The sequence below is a fragment of the Vulpes lagopus genome, chromosome 8 (assembly GCF_018345385.1).
Source record: "Vulpes lagopus strain Blue_001 chromosome 8, ASM1834538v1, whole genome shotgun sequence".
NCBI lineage: Eukaryota > Metazoa > Chordata > Mammalia > Carnivora > Canidae > Vulpes > Vulpes lagopus.
Genome location: NC_054831.1, coordinates 68954488 through 68978687, shown reverse-complemented (window position 1 = coordinate 68978687; position 24200 = coordinate 68954488). Strand labels below are relative to the sequence as shown.

General features: G+C 36.7%; 1 protein-coding gene across 3 annotated transcripts in view; it reads right to left on the bottom strand.

Annotated features, from left to right (window-relative positions):
- TRDMT1 (tRNA aspartic acid methyltransferase 1) overlaps window positions 1-24200 on the bottom strand; it is a 56932-nt gene that overhangs the window by 31937 nt on the left and 795 nt on the right. Inside the window, exon 1 of one of the 3 annotated variants that reach the window (XM_041767357.1) lies at window positions 10958-11084. The exons of 1 other annotated variant lie outside the window; for it this stretch is intronic. The gene's annotated coding sequence lies outside the window, so the exon portion shown is untranslated. Of the gene's footprint in view, window positions 1-378; window positions 515-10957; window positions 11085-24200 lie in introns of those variants that run through there. One more of the 3 variants, XM_041767356.1, reaches the window with a different exon arrangement.

Genomic DNA, 24200 nt, shown 5'->3' with positions numbered 1-24200 from the left:
GAAATTTGACTTGGACCAATTATCTTCTAGGTACCCGCTGCCTTGCTATCTTAGGTCACTGGGAACTCTGAGGTCCAGTTAGTAGTATCATAGGTAGCTGCCTCCAACTGAGTTTAGAATCAATAACTAGTTACTTGCCTTAGTATAAACTTATAAATAATACCTTTGTCAAAGGCATCAGAAAAATCTTGAAACATAAATCAAGAAGGCTCTTAAACAAAAAAATTAGTATCCAAAGATTATTTTGCAAAACTGTAAACCTGTTATGATTCAGGAATTAAGTAACTACTAAATTCCTCAGAATTAGATAAACATTGAATCATTTTACTGTTTTGTTAAACAGGATATCTTGTTATTAGTATGATGAAGCCTGCTTACATTTCCACTATGTATGCAGCAATATGGAATTGCCTGGAGTTGGTTAATAAGACTTTTCTCTTTTCTCAGGCTGACAATACATAGTGACGTGCCAAATCTGTACCACAATCAATAATTTACAAGAATTTTATGTTCTTGTATTATGGGCCTGAAAGACATAAAAACTTACAAAAAGCAACTGCCAAATAAATGTTTTATGTGACAATCCAAGAACTGATGAACCAAAAATTCTTTCTCAGAAAACAATAGATTTTAAAAGTCAATAAATAAATACACTGTTTTTATGCATTAGTTATAAAATTAAGATCCACTGTATGGGGGATCCCTGGGTGGTGCAGCGGTTTGGCGCCTGCCTTTGGCCCAGGGCATGATCCTGGAGACCTGGGATCGAGTCCTGTGTCGGGTTTCCTGAGTGGAGCCTGCTTCTCCCTTTGCCTGTGTCTCTGCCTCTCTCTCTCTCTCTTGCTCTCTCTCTCTCTCTATGTCTATCATGAATAAATTAAAAAAAAAAAAAAAGATCCACCGTATGACCTAAAAAAAGGGTTGTGTTTTTTTTTGTGTGTGTGTGTGTGATGAGAAATGACTGTACTAAGATATTTCTGACAATAATTCAATCTGCCTCTTCAAAACAGAATTGTTCTGGTATATAGATGTGTTTCTAAGGAAAAAGTTAGATTTATAAATAACAATTAAAGCAAACCTTGTATGTAGGTGATGAATCACTCAATTCTACTCCAGAAACCAATATTGCACTGTATGTTAATTGCCTAAAATTTAAATAAAATAAATAAGCAAAACTGTCAATTCTGTCAAAATCTGAAACTGAGATCCAAAGACAAGTTGTCTTGATATTTTTACTGTATATTTCCAATCTAGCCTCCAAAAATCTTTGTCAAGCCACATACACATATTTCAAAAACGTTTAACTAAAAACATCAAAGTCAAAATAACTCAATAGAATTTTTCATAACTGAGCTCTATTACTTAAATCATGCAGGAGGGGGACAGAGAATGGAGAAAAGGGAACCTATCAGGACCTTTTAGTAGTGTGGAGGGTAGGGACGTGTTTTTGGCACTGTGATCTATTGCTTTACCTGGATGTTACTAATGATATTTCAGTTATTACTCTGATTGCATATTTATCAACAGGAAACATGAGTATAAAAGGTGAAACACTCTAGTTAGAGAAATGCATATAAATGATGTTAAAAGATTGTCAGATTGGATCTACAAAGAAAGGACAGGGAGTATCATGATCCTGTTTACATGAGGACTGAATTTAAAAAGGCAGATTTAGTTATACCAAGAGAGAGACAGCTTCTAGGAGATGTAACAAATGTCACTGACAGTACATGCATAATTCCTGCTCTCATATATGTTTCTTATGGAAATTGGCAAGAATCAAACACACACCCTCCATTTTTGAATAGCAATAATTTTCCCTCTTTTTCTGACCACTCTTTCTGGAAAAGTTGTAGGGAAGAACCTCTGTTCAGTAATAATGAAGTTACAAGTTTACACTTTTACCTGCCTTTCCTAACCATATAAATCAGAAAGCTTAATTGCAGTTATTAAGGTAGGAGAAATTCAATTTTTAAAAAATGTAAATATAAAATTCACCAGCCCACTTTGAAATAAGGAAAATAGCTTATTTTTTTCTTCCTTTCCTTCTTTGTCATTTATTTCCTGACTTGTGTCTCATACAGGTGAGTAATTACTTGATTCAGCTCATTATATCACACCTGAGACACTTAATCAGGTATGTTAACACTGACATCTAGTTGTGAAATGGAAGATCAGTGCAACATATCCCATGCCTATTTCCTTTTATTCAAAATAATAGCTTAAGAATAAAAGTACCAAGCAGAAACAGATCTGAAGAGATTCTGAATTTAAAATGATTGCTAAATGTTTTATCACTATTGGCCAAGTATATTTCTTATTTCTTTTTAAAGATTCCTGCTTTTGGAAACTTGCAAATAAATTCTCTTAATTAAATAAAATTTAAAATAACTTTCAAATGTTTTACAAAATTCACCCAATTTCCTTAGAAAATTTCTATAGAGGTTTAGGTAACAGTAAACAACAAAAAACTTACTTTGGGTCAGGATATATACTAGATCATTGCTGTTAAGATCTAACTAAAGACAAGAGCCTGTGAACCAAGAGCCTGTGAACCAGAGAGTGGACAGGAACTGCTTGAGATTTGTGTGCAGACCAGAGCTGGGAAGTGGAACAGGAGAGAAACATGCCAAATTAATGTTTAAAAAGGAGCACACTGAATTTATGTGGAAAGGAACATGCCAGATAACAATGCAATTTGAAGAGGAGGCAATGCATTTTGAGGAGAAAAGACCTTAAAAAAGAATAAAGGTATAAGAGAGAAGAACACGATGGTTTGTACTTTCTGGCCTTTCTAGAACATTGGTTTGTTTCCATTATTGGTTTCTACTATTGAAAAATAAAGGTAATGGCTCACACTTGAGTCACTGTGTTAGTTGGTCCATGAAGAGAAGGGCCACTTTACAGTGCTAGTGAAGCAAGGAAGTGGAAGGCATTGAGGTCTTAAAGGACTTCACAGAGTCACTGTATGACCCCTGCACTATCACATCTAAGCTTGCTTTTTTTTTTTTTTTTAAGATCTATTTATTTATTTATTTAAGAAAAGAGAGAGAGAGATGGAGAGGGAGAGGATCTCAAGCAGACTCCTTGCAGAGCACGAAGCCCTATACAGGGCTTGATCTCACAACTCATCTCAGGTCATGACCTGAGCCAAAATCAAGAGTCAGACGCTTCACCCACTGAGCGCTCAGGAACCCCTAGACTTACTTTATGTGAGAAAGAAACAAACTTCTACCTCCTTTTAGTCACTATTATTTAGCAAACTTCTACCTCCTTTTAGTCACTAAAAGGAGGATGTCTCTATTATTGACAGTTGAACCTAATGCTAACAGACACATGAACCTAATCCTAATAGTTCCTTGGTTGTTTACATGGTGCGTGTGTGTGTCTGTGTGTGTCTCTGTGTGTGGTTGAGAAGAGAATTTTAGGTTCAATTTCTGTTTAGACCAGATCAATGTAATTCAAAAAATATCTAGTGAGTAATGTGTGCCAAGCATTTTGCTAGACCCACAGGGATGGATATATAAAGTTTATGGAACTGAGGGGAGTTTTAAAATTAAAGCAATATTGTTTTTCTCTGAGGTACAAGAATTCCTCCTTTAATATAAAAAGTGATTTCCCCCAAAATTTTCCTTATGAGGTGCATTTCTACCAAGCAAATACTTTATTCATTATTTGTAAATTTTTATTATTGAAGTATAGTTGACATACAATATTAGCTTCAGATGCATAACATAGTGATTCGACAACTGTACATTACTCGATGCTCACCACAACAAGTATAGTTACCATTTGTCACCATATATTATTATTTCTTCATTATTTTTTAAAAGTCACATCTATGTTCCCCTGAGGACAAAACTCTGGAGACTTAAGAGAATATAAAAAATTTAGAAAACTAAGCAAAATCATATATTTAATAAACAACTCAAAAATCTAATATGAACAACATTAATTGGAATACCAGTACCATCACTATGGTACACTCAAAATCTCAAAAGCAAAACCACTGAAACTCTGGAAACAATGATAATCAGCCTCACATATTTCCTAACCCCAGTAATCTCTTCCTACATATTTTTGCATGGCAAGACTTCCTCAGATGATTTATTGTAATACTGATTAGAAGGTGACATTAAACTACCACTAAGGAAGCTCCGGTTCCTTTGGAATGATGGCTGGAGTGTTACCCAACAGCCTCTGTGGCTCTTGACATAAAACAAAAGTCAAACTATAAATATTGATAATGATTACTAAAGAAAGGACAAAACCTTAACTTCTCAGGCTTTCATGCAACAGATCTTCTAATGATTACTAAGTGTTCATAAGCCCTTTTTATAAAAGATGTGTGGTATTTTAAAGATTTACTGTCCTAAGATAAAGAAATGTCTCCTTCCATCAATTTTTGATAAGTTTTAAGGCTTGAAAAATGGTATTATATTGCTTATTTTTAGATTCTATTTTAAAGGAAAAACCTTTGTTTTTGTTCCTTACAGAAATGTCTGTATTTTAAAAACTTTATCAAGAGATGGCCAGTTTTCAATGGACATGTTTATTTATAAACTACACATATCGATATATGTAACCCAATTTTTAAAAAAAGCATTATAGCATCAAATGCTATTTTTCTGAACTCACATCAGTAAATCTGTACTTATGGGGTTTCCCAGGATTCTTCCTAGATTCTAATGAAATCATTCTACAGCTTCCAAGTCATCTGGTAGTTCATCATGTCTTCCCAATAAAATCCAACTTCTTACCATGATCTGGACCCTGCATACCTGTCTAGCCTCCTCTCTTGACAATCCACTCCTTTCCAATTCACACCCACTACTCCAACACTCATATGCATATGCTTTTTTCCCCAGGTTAATATCCAACTACTTATTATGCCCAAATGGGCCATAATTTCTCAATCCTAGTGCCTCTGCACATAATTAAAAAGCCTATCCTAGGAGCAGCCCGGGTGGCTCAGAGGTTTAGCACCGCCTTCAGCCCAGGGTGTGATCCTGGAGACCCGGGATCAAGTCCTATGTCGGGCTCCCTATGTGGAGCATGCTTTTCCCTCTGCCTATGTCTCTGCCTCTCTCGCTCTCTGTGTGTCTCTCATGAATAAATAAAATCTTTTTTAAAAAAAAATCACTCAAAATTAAAATTCTATGCACAATAAAAATAACTTATTAAAAAATAAAAGCCTATCCTACCCTGTTCAACCTCTGACACCATCTCTTTCATCCTAGATCATTCTTGTTAGTCCCTGAGAAATTACTGTTTTTTTTTTTTAAGATTTTATTTATTTATTCGTGACAGACACAGAGAGAGGGAGAGTAAGGCAGAGACACAGGCAGAGGGAGAAGCAGGCTCCATGCAGGGAGCCCAGCGTGGGACTCGATCCCAGGTCCCCAGGATCACACCCTGGGCTGAAGGTGGCACCAAACCACTGAGCCACCTTGGCTGCGAGACTCCTCTAGGTGGCTTTCACTGAGCCCGCTGGACTGAAATGGGAGCTGGTCCATCAGGCTGTCATCATGCGGGTAGTTCACTCTATCACCACATTTATCCCAGGACACTGCCTCTCTCACTAGAGTACATAAGCTGATAGAGCCCAGGCCATGGCTTGTACATAGAGTACTCCCAGCAGTCAGACATTGCCATAACTGTTACCTATTTGGCCTCCAATAAACATCTTCTGACTTGGACTCACAAGAAAATGGGTGAATTTGATCTGTGAAACTAACTCCTGATTATTGTTCATTACTCTCTTCAATATTCTGTTCCTCAGTTAAAAAGTCTTTAATAGTCCTGTATTTATGTTTATTAATGCCTAAAAGACCAATTTTAAGTAGATTGACATTTAGGTCATGTTTACCTTGGAAACAATGAAGTTTCCAGATGGCCTACAAAATTCTATTTATCTTACAAATAAGTTAATTAATAGCACTAATAGTGCTACTGTCAGAGAATTGTAAATATTTATTAGAATACCTATCATGTATTGGGCATTCTGCTGGGTACCAAGAATACATGATGAGTAGATATCTGTGTTGTGCTTTACCAGCAGCCAGTACCCTTCTCTAGCAATAGTCTCAGATTTCCTTTTGGGGATCTTACCTCACTCACTTTCTGTCAAGTGGTCAAATGGCCTCAACCCTCTACCCCTAGTTTCACTGAAAGCATGTGTCAGTCCTTGACCCAAGAAGACTCCAGAATGATTTCTGGGAGCAAACAACTCAAAATAAGCCAATGAGGCACAATAAGAAAGTACACCTGACTTTTTCTTAGGCAATGAGGAAGAGATGCTCGATCTTTCCTCCTGAATTTAACCATGGCGGAGGGATATAAGTTCAGTGGCTACTACAGCCTTCTGGATGCAGTAGGGGAGAGTGTATATAAAAATGCACCCACGGGGAGCCTGGGTGGCTCAGGGGGTTAAGTGTCTGCCTTCAGCTCAGTCATGATCCTGGGTCCTGGGATGGAGTCCTTGGGGTCCAGCTCCCCTCTTAGCAGGGAGTCTGCTTCTCTCTTTCTCCTCCTACCACCCCATGCTGGTTCTCTCTCAAATAAATAAATACAATATATTTTTTAAAAATGTACCCAATCCAGAAGAACAAACCTGAGACAGATACACAGAGAAAGAAAACTGGTTCCCGGTAACACAATTAGAACCCCAAGCTGTACCCCAAACCAAGCCTAGATTCGATTGTAGTCATTACATGAGTATTTACAACTTTTATGTAAACCAGTTTGGATTGTTTTCTGTAACTTGGAAATCATACTTCTATTAAGCATTTAAGAGAATACACACTTAAATATCACTTGTCACTATGAAGAAATGCATTTCAAATTCCAACTTGGCAAGCAAAACAACATGAATACCAAAAGCCTTTTGAATAAGAAACGAATTAACTATAAACCTACACAAAACATTTCTCTTGATCAAACACTCTCTAAGTGTCCTAAATTGAGGCAATATTTGCAGAAGTCTCAATTTGGGGGGCAAGGACTTCATTATAGGGCTACTTAATTACCTTATCCTATACATGTATTCTAAATATCACAACAAATATGTAGACAGCCATATATAAGCTGTATCCCCAATGTCTTTTAAGGAGTGAGTATATAGTATTTTCAGTTGAACAGTCTTATCAATTTAAAAAAAAAAGAAACTCAAGTTCTAAAAGTAAAAACAGTTAAAATAGAAATTTCAATTACAGGCAATTCAAAATAAAGAATTTTAGATAATTAACATAAAATGATGCTGTACCTCACCAATAATGACAAATCCACATTAATCAGTTTTACTTGTCAGACTAGGAAAGGTTTTTAAGATGAACATTGTCCAGTATGAGCAAGTGTTTGCAAAAATGTGCCCTTTTTCATGTTGGCTGTAGTGTACATGGATTTAACTCTTCTACCATTAATCCTAGCTTTTCCACTTGTGACAATTTATGCTAAGGAAATATTTGGACAATATCAGTGTTTAAGACTGCCATATTAAAAATGATACCCATTACACTGATGTGGAGTGATAAAGATTTTTTAAGTACAAAAAAAGTCACTATGTATCCTGTTTGGTAATAATCCTAGTTTTGTATAGTGTATGTGTATGTACCCATATTAAGAAAACAACAACAACAAATGTCAACAGGGACTATCTCTTGGTGGTAGAGGGAATTTGGGGGTAATATTTTTCTTCCTTTAAACTTTTTTGGATTATTTGGTCTTTTTCTTAACAATAAGAACGGAATGCTTTTTAAATCAGTGAAAAGCAAACAAACATGAAACTATTTTTATCTTGGAACAAAGGAATTCAATATTTTTTTTGGTTGTGACCCTGAGAAATCACAAAAGGAAAATATCAAGGACAGATAAGAAAGGTTTGGATACATTCTCAAAACACTCCCATTAGATTGTAAGACCACACACATACACACACACAGACCAGTAAACATAACTCAATGCATTATTTTATCCCACCAATTCAACAACAGTCAAAAGAATAAAAAAACAAGAACCAAACTACACTGCCATAGTTCTTTAGAGATCAACAAGTATAGCATATGACCAAAAATGTAATGAGTTGGAAGCTACCTATTTAGCTAAGTATTTACATACTTAGAATGCAAAGGATATAAATCGTCTTCTCCATTTTTCCCATGACATTTAAGACCTTCCCCTTAATCTCTTAAAGGTACTACCATGATTAAAAATGTTTATTTAAACGGTTTAAAAAAGAAACAATATAAACACCTGTGATCCAGGCTATTACAACAAAGATTTTGTTTTACATAAATTTGCTTTGAATGAACATATATGAATGGCTCATCACTATAAATGTCAAAACATTTTTTGTTGGTATTTTCTTACAATTTAAAAGATGATCATTCCTTTTTTTTAAAGATGGATCATTTCTGATATACTCATGGAATTCAAAGAAGAAATGATATAAGCATTAGTACTCTGTATCTAATCAACTATGAATAAAAGAAGACTTGTAAAAATATAATTATATTATCAATCATAAAGATTCCAAAAATCAAACTAAAAATTCCTCTCTAAATTTGTCTTGCCATTCTGAGTTCCTTCCTTTATATATAATAAACCTTCCTTAAAGCTTATTCTTTTCATTATTATTGACTTCATAAAGTTTTAAACCCTATCCTGAATTTTTGCTACAGGCACCTCTAAAAGAATTAAGTTTAGAGGCGCCTGGTGGCTCGGTCAGTTAAGCATTTGGCTCAGATCATGATCTCAGGGTCCTGGGATCAGGCTCCCTGCTCAGCAGAGTTTGCTTCTCTCTCCCTCTGCCCCTCTCCCTGCTTGTGCTCACTCGCATTTTCTCTCTCAAAAAAATAAAATCTTAAAAAAAATAATTAAGTTTACAATTTTGCACTGAACCAGAAAGTAAAATCTGTCCTGAGACCTCAGAGGAAAAATCACTTCAATTATTTCATTCCTCATTTTCTCTTTTGAGTCTCCACCTGACTGTACATTTCTCTGCAAACTTTTTTCCATTAAGTCACATGGTATTCAACACATATTAGCTATCATTGTTTTTTTAATCAAGACTATCATAGGCACACCCTACAGAGATTCTTTATTCAGAGAGAGAAGAGTGTGTGTGTGTGCGCACGTGCACGTGTATTCACAGATCTTTAGAAAGATTTAGGATATGGATATCTAGCTCTTTCTCTGCTGGTGTTTAAAGTTTAGCTCTACCATATCCAGCTGTTTGACTTAGGCAAGGTACTTGACTTCACTGAGTTCAGTATCTTTACCCATAAAAATGAGAGAACAGATAATTAAGTACCTATATCATAAGGTTTTCAGAGGATTAAATTTGCTAATACCTATGAAGCTCTTACAATTATGGTAGCCATATAGTAATTACTCAATAAATGTTTGCTACTATTATTATCAAAAGACTTTTTAAATAAGGACCAGGTGTGACAGTGGAAGATTCAGTGTTTGAGAGAGCAGTTTGGCAGTACGTATCTAAAGCCTTCAAAACTGCTTTGGATCTCGAGGTGTGATAGGCAGAACAGTGAGTTCCCCCCTCTCCACCCCCCAAAAAATTGTTCCCATCCTAATTCGCAAAACCTGTGACAATGTTACCTTACCTGTCAACAGGGACTTTGAAGATATGACTAAAGATCTTAAAAAGAGGAGATTATCCTAGGTTATGCAGGAAAGGCCCAGGGTGACCACAAGAAGAATGGAGGAGGGTCAGAGTCAGAGAAGATGTGATGAAGGAAGCAGAGGTCATAGAGAAAGCCTGGGAGATGGTGTACTTCTGGTTTTGAAGATGGAGAAAGAAGTCATAAGCCAAGAAACGCTTGTCCCTTTGAGCTTCCAGAAGGAAACACCTCGGGCAAAACCTTGATTTTAAGATTTCTGATCTCCATCACTATAAGATATCCATCACTTATATCACTATAAGACAATAAATTTGTGTTGCTTTAAGCCATTAAGTTTGTGGTAATGTGTTACAGCAGCATTAGGAAACCAATATGTAAGGTAATAATAGAGATGTGAAGAAAAGATTTATAAGAAGGATAAATACTATTTATAATAGTGAATAATTATAAGCAACCTAAATGTCCTAAAATAGTTGATTGCACTGAACAAGGGGAACTTCCATAAAATGGAATATCACACAATCATTAAACACCAAGTTTATAAATACATTTAATAACAAGGAAAACTTCAAGGTATTCTCAGTGAAAAAAGAAAGCTATAGTTTCTTTTAATGTTAATGAACACCTGTCAAATAAAGATTGAAAAGATATAATACAAATTCTTGACAGTGTTTATCCCTGCATGAACATCATATATAATTTTTATTTTGAAATTTTCTTCTTCATTTGTATAGCATCAGTATTTCCCAATAAACCATAATCTCTGGAGGAAAAGAATATAGCTGTCTTGTTACTGCTGTATCCCCACTGTGCAGCAAAAGAACTGACATAGAAACCACTAAAAAATTAAATGCTGAATGAATAAATGGGTATGTTTTCAGCATTTTCTAATCTTTTCTACCCTTGGGACTTCTGGGATTCTAGCAAAGTTATGGTTCCCAAGTCCAAATACTCCCCTTTCTTAATACAGTGAAAGATAAATCTTGGAAAATCCACTATAAATGACTTGACTAATGTGTGCAATCACATTGTTGGACTGGTTGGATGGGGAACAGATTAAACAGAGCAACATTATTAATCAGGTGAGATGATGAAGCATTTCCTAATTTTTAAACAAATGTATTATATAGTTAAAAATAAAAAGAACAAAAAAATAAAAAAAAATAAAAAGAATAAGTCTAAAAATATTTTCAAATATTCAGCTTCACTAGGAATAAAATATTAAAATAACAATTTTACATAGTAAACTATATAGTTTTAAATATTTTATAACACAAACATTATTGGATATAAACTGGTATATCCTTTTAAAAACTAACCTGAGGGGCACCTGGATGGCTCAGTTGGTTAAGCATCCAACTCTAGGTTTTGGCTCAGGTCATGATCTCAGTGTCACGAGATCAAGCCACTTGTTGGGCTCTGTGGGGAGTCTGCTTGAAGATTCTTTCCTTCTCGCCCGTCTTCCCTACCCTGCTCACTCTCAATCTCTCCAAAATAAATAAATCTTTAAAAAAACATAAACAAGTAAAATCCTTAGTATAGTAGGCAGTAATAATTACTAAGGGGAAGAATAAATCAGGAAAGAGGATAGGGAGGCAAAGCAAAGACAGTAATTTTTTTACAGTAGCCAGGGAAGCCCTAGGAAGGTAACATTTGAATAAAGGCAAGGAACTAGTCATGGGTCTATCTGGAGGATAGCATTCCAGGCAGAGGAAACAGCAAATGCAATGGCTCTGAAGCAGGAATGTTCTTGGAGTGTTTAAGGATAGCAAGGAGATCACTATTCCTACTCCATTCCCCAAGAGTTAACACTGATAACAGGACAAAGTGCATCCTTGCTGGCCTTTTCCTATGTCTAAACTCATATACATTACACACGCACATATTCTGTATATATACAATATATTACTCTATAATTTCCAGGTTTGTTTACAATGATATCTAACCCCTGTAACTGCAAGGTCATCCCTCTAAAAATTATTTCTAAATCTTTAAATTCATCTGTATGATTTTTTAACAATTCTATTCAGGCACTTTAATAAGCACCCAACACTGGTATACCTTTTTTCTCTTATGTGACTCATCCAAGCAACATTTTATTACTTTGCTATTCAAAATATAGTAAATTGAGGAATATGAAGAACCTTCATGAAGACTAAAATATAAGGCCATATTCTCTTTTTGAAGTATAACTTGTTTGGGAAAAATGAGTATATGGTATTGAAGAATATATGACAAATATGTCTTTAAAGGTATATGTACATATGTTTGGGCTTTGTTTTTTGATTTTCTTTTAAATAATGGAATCACAAGCCCTTTAATTTTTACAATCACAGGCGAAATGTGAAAGATCATCTCCTCACAGCAACACAGTCTGGATTTAATTGTTTCCTTTGCCAAATATTAAAAACGTCAACCCTGAAGACAATCTAGAAAAATGATAGAGTTACATCTTTTCCCCCATGCCACAGTCACCAACATTATGAGATTGCAAAATTAACCGAGAGAAATCTCACTGCATGGAGAGCAAGGTAGAGATAAATGATTAGCATTACATCAAATCAACAAAGACTAACAATAAGTTTAAATAGTTAAAGAAATACCTGACTCAGCAACAAGAAACACAAGAGTAAAGCCACAGAAATAAAATGCCCTCTGAAGAAGCAGAGAAATTACTCTGGTACTTTATTATCTAAATTTCAGGGTTTTCAGGAAAAATGTAAGCAAGGCAAAACTACTTACTTAGTATCTCTAATTTGATCTATAAAAGTTCAAAGTCTAACTAGATTGTGTAACTATAAATCCTTCATATTATGGGTTCTTCCTGGATCAAAATTCTTCTATAATTAAGGAACATACCAAAGCCTATGAGGGTTGTGTATGTGCTCAAAGTCTCAGACATTTATTTCTTAAATTAAGTTTCACCTCTTAAGTACAAAGGGATTATTAAATTCACTATTGTGTGTGAATAAAAACTCACTAATCGATGCTAAAGAGCTTCTACGACTAACTCTGATGGAGTTGTTTTACTTAGTCCAAGAGGTTTTGCTCAGTTTGCAGTGATTTGAAGTCCTAGAATGAGGGGTGTCTGGGTGGCTCAGTCTGTTAAGCATCTGCCTTCAGCTCAGGTTATGATCCTGAAGTCCCAGGACTGAGCCCCACATCAGGCTCCCTACTGAAAGGGGAGTCTGCTTCTCCTTCTGGCTCTCACCCTACCCATGTTCTCTCTCAAATAAATGAATAAAATCTTTAAAAATAAAATAAAGACTTAGGATGAAAAAAAAATTAGTGGATAACAGTAAAAGCAACTATTGGTCCAGGTAAAGTAATGCTATTTGTTGTTTTTTTTTTTTAAATCTCAACTACATTCTGCCTATTTTCTAAAAATGAGATGCAGTATTTTTGCTTTAGGCAGGGTGAGAGCTAATTGGCACCATTTCTGAAAAGCATTTTTTAGAAAATATTTCTGATAATCTTCCATGGGCAAAGCAAAAGGCCAACAGAAATCCTAAAAAGGCTCTAGACACCAACAAATATCAAATTCTACATGTAACCTTAATCTCCTTATTTTATGATGATAATCCCTCTGCAATTACTTACAGATTTGCTATCATATATCAACCTCTTTCAATTTTCTATGCAAAGAGGTAATATTTCTTGAAAGGCATAAAAGAGTTAAAAAATAAAACACTTAAACTTCATTATTTTCACCACAGCTCATTTTAACATATGATTAAAATTCTACACTGAGTTATAACCAACTTATTCCCAAAACACTTGATTATTTTGAGAAAGTTTCATGTTTTATCATGCAGTACAAGAAAAAAAATCTCTATTATCTATTAAAATGCACATATAATCATGCATACAAAAACATTTCATGATTCTACTTATTTGGTCACTCTCCAACACACACACACACACACACACACACACAAAGCCTTGACACACGCACATACATGCATGCTTATCTCTTCCATAATACCTATTAATATCCTTCAAAATACTACCCATGGACCACACTTTGGGAAATGCTGACTTAGCTTATCCCTTCAAAGAAAAACAACCTTTGTGATTCAGACTTAAACTTATCACAGTACAATGGTATCCATCCACTTCAAGCCATACATATTTCATAGCAAACATGATCCTAGTTCATTTATTCACTTATGCATTCATCCAACAAATATGTATAAGCAGTGTTCTAAACAAAATCTTACTGTGGAACTTACATCCTAGTGGGGCAGGACAGACAAATGATAAATAAATAAGCACATATTATGTATAACAATGAAAAGTACTATGGGGGAAAAAAAACAGAGTAAGCCAGATAGTATAGGAGAAGGAATTGGTTCTACTGTTATAGAGGTTGGTTAGAGAATGTCTCAATAGCAAAAACCTGAAAGAAATGAAGGAGCAGGCAGGTATCTGGAAGAACTCTTTAGAACAGAAAGGAGAGACGCTGCAAAGGCCCAGAGATGGGAGCATGCTTATATTGTGAGAGGAACAGCAAGGAAACTGGCACTATAGACTGAATATTTGTGTCCCCCCAAAATTCTTATGTTCGAACTCTACTTCCCAATGCACTGGTGTCATGAGATGGGGCCTTTGGGAGGTAACTGGCATTAGAATTAAATGAAGTCATGAAGGTGGAGTCCTGATGAATAGGATGAGTGCCCTTCTGAGAGTCCTGAGAGAGCTTACCTCCCCTCTCTACTCTCAGCCATGTGAAAACAAAGGCAAAGTCAGCACTCTGAAACCTGGAATAGGGCACCTCCCCAGAATTCAACCACCCTGCCATCCTGATCTTGACCTTCCCAGCCTCCAGAACCATGAGAAATAAATGTCTGTTGTTTATAAACCGCCCAGTCTACAGTACTCTGTTAAAGCAGCACAAACTTCCTAAAACAGCCAGCAAGCCTGGAACGAAGAAAGCAAGAGGAGAGCACAAGAAATATGCTCAGCGAGGGGAAGGGCTGGCTCTAGACCAAGGAGGTCTAGGGCTTGAGGACTTCAGCTTTCACTGAGTTATATGAGAAACCTCTCAGAAGTTGTAATCAGAGGAATGACTTATCTAACACATTTCTAAAGGATCACGCTGACACTAGAGGAGTCAAAATAAATTAGAGGCGATAGAGCAGAAGAAGCAAGGAGACCAGTAAAAAGGCCATTGCGATAATCCTTTGTCCAGGTCTCCTAAGAACCCAAGGCAAAACTTAGCTGCAGATGCTCTTTCTGGGAGGCAAAACCCCAAAGTAGCAAAAGTAAGGCACAGTGAGGAAGGGAGGAGGGTAAGCAAACAAAAGGCAGTACATAACAGTACATAACTAAACTGGCCACAGCTTCACAAGAAAAGCCAGCGAAATGCTGTCATGTATGGACCACACTCCTCACAGGGGCAAGAGGAGGGATGTATCGAAGGCGACAGAAGCCCTGCAGTAATGCACTACTTGGTCTAAAGCAACACTTCCCAATTCCCATATGCATTTGAGCAAGGAACATTGGTAAGGGAAAGAAGAGAGAAAGTGTATCTGCTGACTCCTTCCTAGCCATATCTCTTCCTGATCAAAAGTCATCCCATGGGGCATGTGTAGGAAAACACTCCTGTGGTTCTCCTTTACTAACACACTACTACACACAACACTTCTGACACCAGATGGATGTCCACAATACACTTTAATTCTGACACTAACTGGAGTCATCCAAGACCCCTTAAGTTAAGAGCTCAGACCCATAAGGCTGGCCCCAAGTCAGGTACCAATCCCAAGTGGCACCTACATGTTCCAGATTACCTACAACTGTATCCTACTTGGCTACAAACCAAAGGTTCCCACAATCCCCTCCATGGATTCTATCATTTGCTAGAATAGCTCACAGAACTCATAGCAACACTTATGTTTGACAGTTTATTATATAATTAAGGATATTATAAAGGATATAGATGAAAAGCCAGATGAAGAGAGACATAGGGCAATGTCTGGAAGAGTCCTGAGCACAGGATCTTCTGTCCCCAAGGAGCCGGGCTATACTGTCCTTATGGCATGTGGATATGTTCACCAACCCAGTTGTCTGAACCCTATACTTTTAGAATTTTTATGGAAGTTTCCTCACATAAGCATGATTAATCATCAACTTAATCTCTAGGCCCTCTCCTTCCCCAGGATAGGGGGTAGGGCTGAAAGTTCTAAGCTTCTAATTACCCTCCGTCTACCTAGTGACCAGCCCTCATCCTGAAGCAATCCAGGAGCAGATCAAGAGTTGCCTCATTAGAACAACAGGCACTCATGTCACCTAGAAAATTCCAAGGGATTTAGGAGCTCTGTGTCAGGAACCAGGGTCAAAGACCACATCTGAGAATAAAAGAGGCTCCTAGTGCTCCTATCACTTAGGAAATTATAAGGGTTTTAGGAGATCTGTGTCAGGAACTCGGGGCAGAGACCAATATATGGTATTTTCTATTCCTGTACTTGCGTGATTCTTACTCTCTTCTCCACTTAGGGTTGTGTTATCCAGCCTCTCCAGACAGCTTCTGGGCAACACTTCAGTCTGGACACTGGGTGGACTGAGCGTGTTACGGAACACAGACTGGCAGAGTCATGCAAAGAGGCAACAACAGCAGAGGTGGAGGACTACGTTGAACAAGCAGCTCAAGACCCAGGAGGCATGTGGGGCCAAGTGAATCTGGGGTGGACAAAAATTAAGTTTGACAAAACAGAAGATTACGGATGAGGTGGTAAAGGTAAGGGTAGAGAGGAATAATAGAATTAAAAATAGAGTTTGAAGGGTGATCTCATGGAATTTGGTGAAGTGAGTAAAAGAGAAGAAACAAAGATGACTCCAAGCCTTGGGTGTGGGACCCTGGAAGAATGGAGACACTTGTTGCTGGAGTGAGGAAGCCTGCAGGGGGATCAAGTTTTGAAGGTGTAAGGTGAACTAGGAGTTCAGTTTTATATACCTCTAGAAAAAAAAAAAAGAGATAATAACCAAGTTAACAAATCTGGCCTTATAGAAAAACTACAGAGAAGCTCACTTTAGAGCTAGTCGTCATCTTTGTTTCTTCTCTTTTACTCACTTCATCAAATTCGATGGGATTTTTGTCAACATTATCAAAGGTAATGCACATGAGTCCATGAGCAGAGCCCTGGCACCTCGTCTCACTCACCAGCTTACTGGTCCTGGCACTTCTCCCATAGCTCCATCAGTGCCCTCCTGTTGCCCAGCAGGCACTTCCCAAGACATGCTCCAAGGAACATTATTTTACAGGATGCTAATAAGTGTCATCCCCTTCCCCACTCAAAAAAAGGATTCACTGCTCAAATACATATGGGAAGCAAGTGCAGATTTAAACCACATGCACCTTTTTTGCAGGGTTTCTCAACACTTTTGGCATATTAATGTGTCCTGAGATTCATGGGACAATATCATATGAAAAGTTTCCTAAATGTATTTGACCATCAAGGCAAACTTATGAATACCCCAGAGAAGGCTATTACATAAGATACCAGCCAGGAAATGGCAACTAACCCAAGAATTCATTTTAGTCATTAGTTCACTTGGTTTATAATATCAAATCACTCCTTGAAATCCCTTCTTCCCTTTATTTTCATGGCACAGTGTTCTTTGGGTTTTCCTCTTGCTCTCTAATTTTAGCTGCATGGTTTCCCTCTGTGAATACTACTTCTCTACCCAGCCCCACAATGTCACTGTTCCTCTTGTTGGTCCTCTTCTCTACACTAAACATGTATGAAGAAACAAATCTTTATCTCTAGTCCCATCGATCCCTCAGGCCAAAATGTACGAGCAGCTGCCTATCTGGCATTTCTATGGTTCACACAGACAACTCAAACTTTGTAACGCTCAAATGGAACCTATTTTTTCCCTACTACTTGGTTTAATACTATCCCATTTGATAAATCACTCAAGTCAGAAATCTAGGTAACTAACACCCAAATAGCTACCAGGTTTTGCTGATTTTTAGATCCCATATATAACCCGAGTCATCTTCTCCATTCATTGGTTCTGCCTAAATTCATTATCTCTGAAGAATAATCTACTAACTAAACTGACTCCCCACCACTACCACCTTATAATCACACAGTACAATTTCTAGAATCTAAATAATAGGTTCTTTAATTTTCATTTGCTAATCAGACCTAGGACATAAAAATCCAAGCACCTTATCAAGTTGTATGGCATTTCAGGATTTGGTACCTCATAAACATCTACTTTTTCATAGCACTTATAATGCATTAATATTTCAATACTTGTATATCTCCACATAGGCCACGCTATTTCACATATGCGTGTGTATAAGATGTTCCTCTCTGCCTGGTATAACCTTTCCCTTCTTAACTATCTGAAAAACTCTATCTTCCAAAAACGCATCTTCCAAAATCCTGCATGGAAAAAATATCATAACAAAACTGAACAAGTGACCAATTATAAAAAAAAAAAAAATATATACCAATGGCAACATGAGTAAGTCAGAAGATAAATACAAGTAACAAGTATATGAAAATGTTCAACTTCCTAACATCAACGGTAGTACTATATACTAGTACTATATACTATATATTAGGAACTATACTAGCTCTATGTATACAGCTTCATTAAATCCACCTACCAAGCCTGGTAGGTTAGTATTATCAACCCAATCTTATCAATGAGGACATCAATACAATTAAGTGGGGAAAGCTAGTTGTTAGTTGCAAAACAACGTGGAGAAAAAGAAAAGGAGTGAAGATTTACCAAGCACCTACACTGTATTTCACACAACTGTTTCAGTTAACGTTCGTAACACCCTACGAGAAGGTATTATGGCATCCATCTCACAGACAGGGTATCCAGGCTCAGAAAGTCAAATAGCTTTCTAGTACTTACACAGATAATATTTGCCAGTTCTGTCTGACTCCTAAATAATGGTATTAATTTTATCACTCAGAGAAACAGGTGTAGTAGTTCCAAAATCATTGAATAGGAGGCCAGGGAAATGAATACAAAGTAGATCCAGGTTAGGAAATCTATTCCCTCATGGATGAGTAAGCTTTCTAGAGAATCAAGAGGGCAAAATAGAATTTCTGCTCTCATCATTGCCCTTCTCTTTTACCTCTTCATACATATTCATTCTGTATCATCTTCTGTGGCTATAATAATCCTTTCCTTCAGTGATATATTCCTGCATAATTCAAATCTAGTCTGAAAGCTCTTTGACAACTTTGAATCTTTAATCATCAGTTTCTTCTAAAGCCATTTTTAACATGTAATAACTTTCTGTAACTTTAAGATTTTTGCTAATAGCCATCCATATTTACTGAGCACTTACCACGTTTCAAGCACTACTGACATACTTTTATGAATTTATAATGTTCACACTTCCCCTTCGAAGTAAGTACTATTATTGTCCCCATTTCAGAGAACAGGAAACTGAGCCACAGAAAGTTTAGTTTTTGCCCAAGGTCACAAAGCTAGGAAGTACCAAGGCCTTCTGACAATGTAACTGTGCTCTTAATTAGGAGATGAAATGATTTTTTTTTTGAAACTGTCCTACATAAACACTGTCTGCTGTTACTACTTCGTAGTGCCAAAAATGTAATGATTTCAGGCAAAGCTGCTATGAAAACAAACCATCGTATTTCAAATTATTTGACACTACCAAATGCTTATCAGAGACCTTTACGTATCAAATAATAGAAGAATAAGATAGCATTTGCAGAATAGAAAAACTGTGACGTGTGAAGGACTCCTGAAAACATTGGCATGTGAGTGTATGTGTCCCCCCTACTGATGTTTCTACCAAGTGAGTGAGTGGTTCCTATTCATTTTAAACTCCTTGCCCATCCTATCTATTTACTACTTCCATGGAAGGAAAAGTGATTTCTCTAATTAGCTAAGTTACCAAGAATAAACTGGGTGTGCTTGCTCAGATTCCCCCAGCCCTCCTCTTGGGAATAAGCTACCCACAGGCCACATGTGTTCTGCTTCTTTCTCCAGCTGTGCCCAAAAGGTATGCTGCTTAATTGTCTGGTTGAATATTAGCTGACCCATGTGGTCCTCTCACTAAGCTACATCCTCCAACTCAGTCTTTATTAGTAATAAAAAACAAAAATGTTTGCCTTACTCTTCTGTTTTATTACTCTCTCTGTTCAGAATTATAAAGAGGAGTATTATTTATTGAGCCCCCAAAAGTTCCAGTAAATAGGTCATAATACAAATTAAATTGATTATCTACACATTAGGACAGGGTAAACAATCTGATCTATGAAAAATGGTAATAAATACTCTGCAGTGAAGTAAGCATTTTCATCACAGAAAAGATAATTCCATCATCCAATGGAAAAGGAGGGTTCTCCTTTGTTGAATATACAATATTCATCCTACATGTTTCAACTTTGTATTTCGAGTTTGGAAAAAATAATCTAGTAACTCCTGTGGCTAACAGAAAACATATGATCAAATCTGACATTTTATCTCCCTTCACTTTAAATCTGGCAACAAGTCATATAAGAATAACTATGGAAAATAGAAATAAAGAGGTCATTTTTACAATCCCAAAGAAAATATATTTTCAAAAAAATTAAGCAGTTGAAATTCTAGCTCCTTACAACTGATGTTCCAAAAACAACCTCAGGTGACATTCAGATCTACATTTAATCATGATATACTTGCCTGATTCAGTTATAGGCACACCTAAGTACAAAGTGGTTCAGTAGGGTTCCAAGTTGGCATATAAGTCATTGAGAAATAAAGATAAGGGTACCTGGGTGGCTCAGCGGTTTAGTGTCTGCCTTCCACCCAGGGCGCGATCCTGGAGCCCCAGGATCGAGTCCCACATCGGGCTCCCTGCATGGAGCCTGCTTCTCCCTCTGCCTGTGTCTCTGCCTCTCTGTGTGTGTGTGTCTCTCATGAATAAATAAATAAAACCTTAAAAAAAAAGAAAGAAATAAAGATAAAAGAAATTCAGAAAATAATGAGTGACAAATGGCTTGATATTTTAACAGAAAATATTAAGGCTGAGTGATTCCTACTAAATATGATTACTATGTAACTAAAACTCAAAATCAATACCTTAAAAGACCTTCAGAAATTCATTGGTAGGGCAGGCCTTTTTACTTTAAAGATGTCTCAGTAGTTGACCATATATATAATAGTAAGTAACTAGAAGGATGTTTCAGTAGTTAAATATATATATATATATTTATATATGAATATGCATTATATATATTACTATTATAGATATATACTATTATAGATACATATCTATAATAGTAATATTAGTAAACAGCTAGAGCTTTCCTTTATTCACTACCTTAAACCACATTTACTCTTTCTCTGATACTATATAAGAAAAACAAAATCTTATTTGCTACCCACTTATATTTGCAGGAGCCTTGACCTGTAGGCCCCATTAATATATAACTCATGAAACTACTTCTTCCATTAATATATAACTCATGAAACTACTTCTTCCACTGCTTTCTGAAAGGAGATAGTTTCACTTGGAAGATTCTCCTCAGCCAATACTTTATAGATACTGTGCAGGCATAAATAATATCAAGGCAGTAATAAGTGCTTCCTATACAGGGCAACATGTACTAAGTAATGTGAAATATATTTGCTATATACCTGTGGCCATCTAGAGTCTTTGTCTATGTTTTCAATGTTTGAAAATTGTGCCAGATTTTGAGTCTCTTATTTCCAAAACAGAAGTCAGAACTCACTTTCCCAGCTTCCTTTGCTGGCAATGGGATTTAATATCCACCAACTAACCGTATCCATATACAACATTAATTCAGAAGCAGCAACGTGAGGCGGCAAAGGGAAAAAGAAAAATCCATCATCCTGGTGATAAAGATGGTAGAAGCATCCACCCTTTATAGAAAAACAGGGATGGCACTTCTCACAACTGGCCCCCAGCATTGGTGAAAGCTGTTATGTCAGTATGAAGCTTTGTGGGGGCAAGGCCTGGAGTGTGGTTTGAGCAGTGTTCCTGTTCACCTAACCTGTTTGTTGGGTGTCTTATAGCTTCTGTGAGTTTCCAGATGTCCTTTAATATATTTTTTTCTGCTTAGGTTAGCTAGAGAATAGATTATGTGGTTTGCAACTAAGTTTTGTATTATACAAAAATTTGGGCCTTAAGCAAACTATGCTTTTATCAACATAATGGTAAAATGATTATCAACTCTTTGCAGACAACCTATCACAAGTGTGGTATTGTGCTAAAGTTATACAGGAATAAAAAGGAAGGGTAGGAAAGGCAGCATAAGCCAGATCTCCCAGGCTGAGTAAGAAGATGGGACTGTGATTCTAATCTTGAAGGGAAGCCGTTAAGGCAGGGCAGTGAGTGACATAATATAGTTTACTGTGCAAAAAATCATTCTCTTACTATGTGGGAAAGAGTGAAGCGGGAAAGCAAAGTAGAAACGGGAGCAACTGCAAAACTATTTTAATAAAATTAGATTCAGGATGGTTGCAGTGGCAACAGAAATATGTGCACAAATTCAGGGTGCATTGGCTAATAGGAGAGAAGATACTTAAGTGTTTCATTAATAAAAAAAATGCAAGTTAAAATTATACAATTTCCTCAAATTAGCATAGGTTAAAAATGGCTAATACAAATCCTGATGAATATGTGATTGAGGGAGGCACTCATAAACCTCTGAACGGCAATTTGCTATATTATCCATCAAAAGCCTTAAAAAGCTTTTAATTTTTGACTTAGTAACTAGCACATTGTCTCATATTGTTAAATGAATTAACTCAACTTTCAGAAAATACAGTTAAAATTAGGATTTATGCTCAAGGGTGTAAGTGTAGCACACATTCATACTTGCAAAAAATTGGGATATAATCTAATGTTCAACTCTTAAGGAGTGGTTGAATTATAGCTTATGATAGCTTATGATAAAGTACTAAGCAAACTTTAAAATCATGTTTATTAAAACAAATAATAAAATAAAATAAAATAAAATAAAATAAAATAAAATAAAATAAAATAAAATAAAATAAAATAAATAAAATCGTGTTGATTCACGAGAGACTCCTAACTCTGGGAAACGAACAAGGGGTAGTGGAAGGGGAGGTAGGCAGGGGGTTGGGGTGACGGGGTGACTGGGTGACAGGCACTGAGGGGGACACCTGATGGGATGAGCACTGGGTGTTATACTCTATGTTGGAAAATCGAACTCCAATACAAAATATACAAAATAAAATAAAATCATGTTCATTAACGAACGGGTTTCAAGATAAGGTGAAAAATGCCAACATTAAAATCTTACAAAATTAACAGAGAACAAATAGTACTAGAATTCTTTCCCTTTTTTTCCCTTAAGTTTATTTATTTATTTAAGTAATCTCTACACCAAACATGGGGCTGGAACCCATGACCCTGAAATCAAGAGTCACAAGCTCTTCCGACTGAGCCAGCCAGGCGCCCCTAGAATTTTCTTTTGTTTTCATGCTGGTATGTTTCGATAAGAGAACTGAATGGAGAGAGCCAGCAAATAATTGGTAATAAAAATTTAAAAATCAAAAAAAATTTAAAAATCACTACGTGAGTCTACAATCAAAACTCAACACACATGCTCAGAAAACTCACTTATGTTCAACTCCTTATATATTGTCTGTATCGCACAGTATTAGTCTTTTGCTGCCTTTGGTACTAAAACAAAAACAAAAACAAAAAAAAAGGAAGCAGGCAAGTTTCGGTTTTGTGGTTGTCTTAGTAATTTAAGAATAAACATGCATATTCAAAGTCTCTTTGTTACTCAGCACCCAGACAGTATGTGGCCCTGAACAGGAGCTCAAGAAATATTTTGAAGAGAACATCACTAAAAATAAACCTTCCAGTCCCCAGCTTATCACCAAAGAAATGTAAAACATCAAAATGGAAGAGGTACATAAAAGTAACCGTGACAGCGATCATTTATAAGGTCTTGGGTGGCTACAATGGACCAGGCACTGGGAACCATCCTACCCCGCCTTATCTTTGATCCTCGGAATAATCCTTCCCTGAAAAACTTACTTTTCCTATTTTAAAATCAGGAAACAGGTTCAAAACAATTAGGTTTCAACTCATCTCTTCTAGCGTCTAAAGGTACCTAGACAGGACACGCAGTTTCTGTGCAATGATCAGAAATAAGCAGGGTGGGTTTTTTTTTGGGGGGGGGGGGTTGTTAGTTTTACAGTTTCTTTGCAATGATAAGAAATGAGCAGGGGCTTCTTTTGGGGGGAGTTGTTTTTTGTTAGTTTTACAGTTTCTTTGCAATGATCAGAAATGAGCAAGGTTCTTTTGGGGGGCGTTTTTTGTTTTACAGTTTCTTTGCAATGATCAGAAATGTGCAGGGTGGTTTTGTTTGGGGGGGGGGTGTTTTTCGTTAGTTTTACAGTTTCTTTGCAATGATCAGAAATGAGCAGGGGTTTTTTTGGGGGGAGGGGGAGTTTTTCGTTAGTTTTACAAGACGCACGGGCAGAGGGAGAAGCAGCTCCCTGCGGGGAGCCCGGTGCGGGACTCGATCCCGGGACCCCGGGGTCACGCCCTGGGCCGAAGGCAGGCGCTCCCCCGCT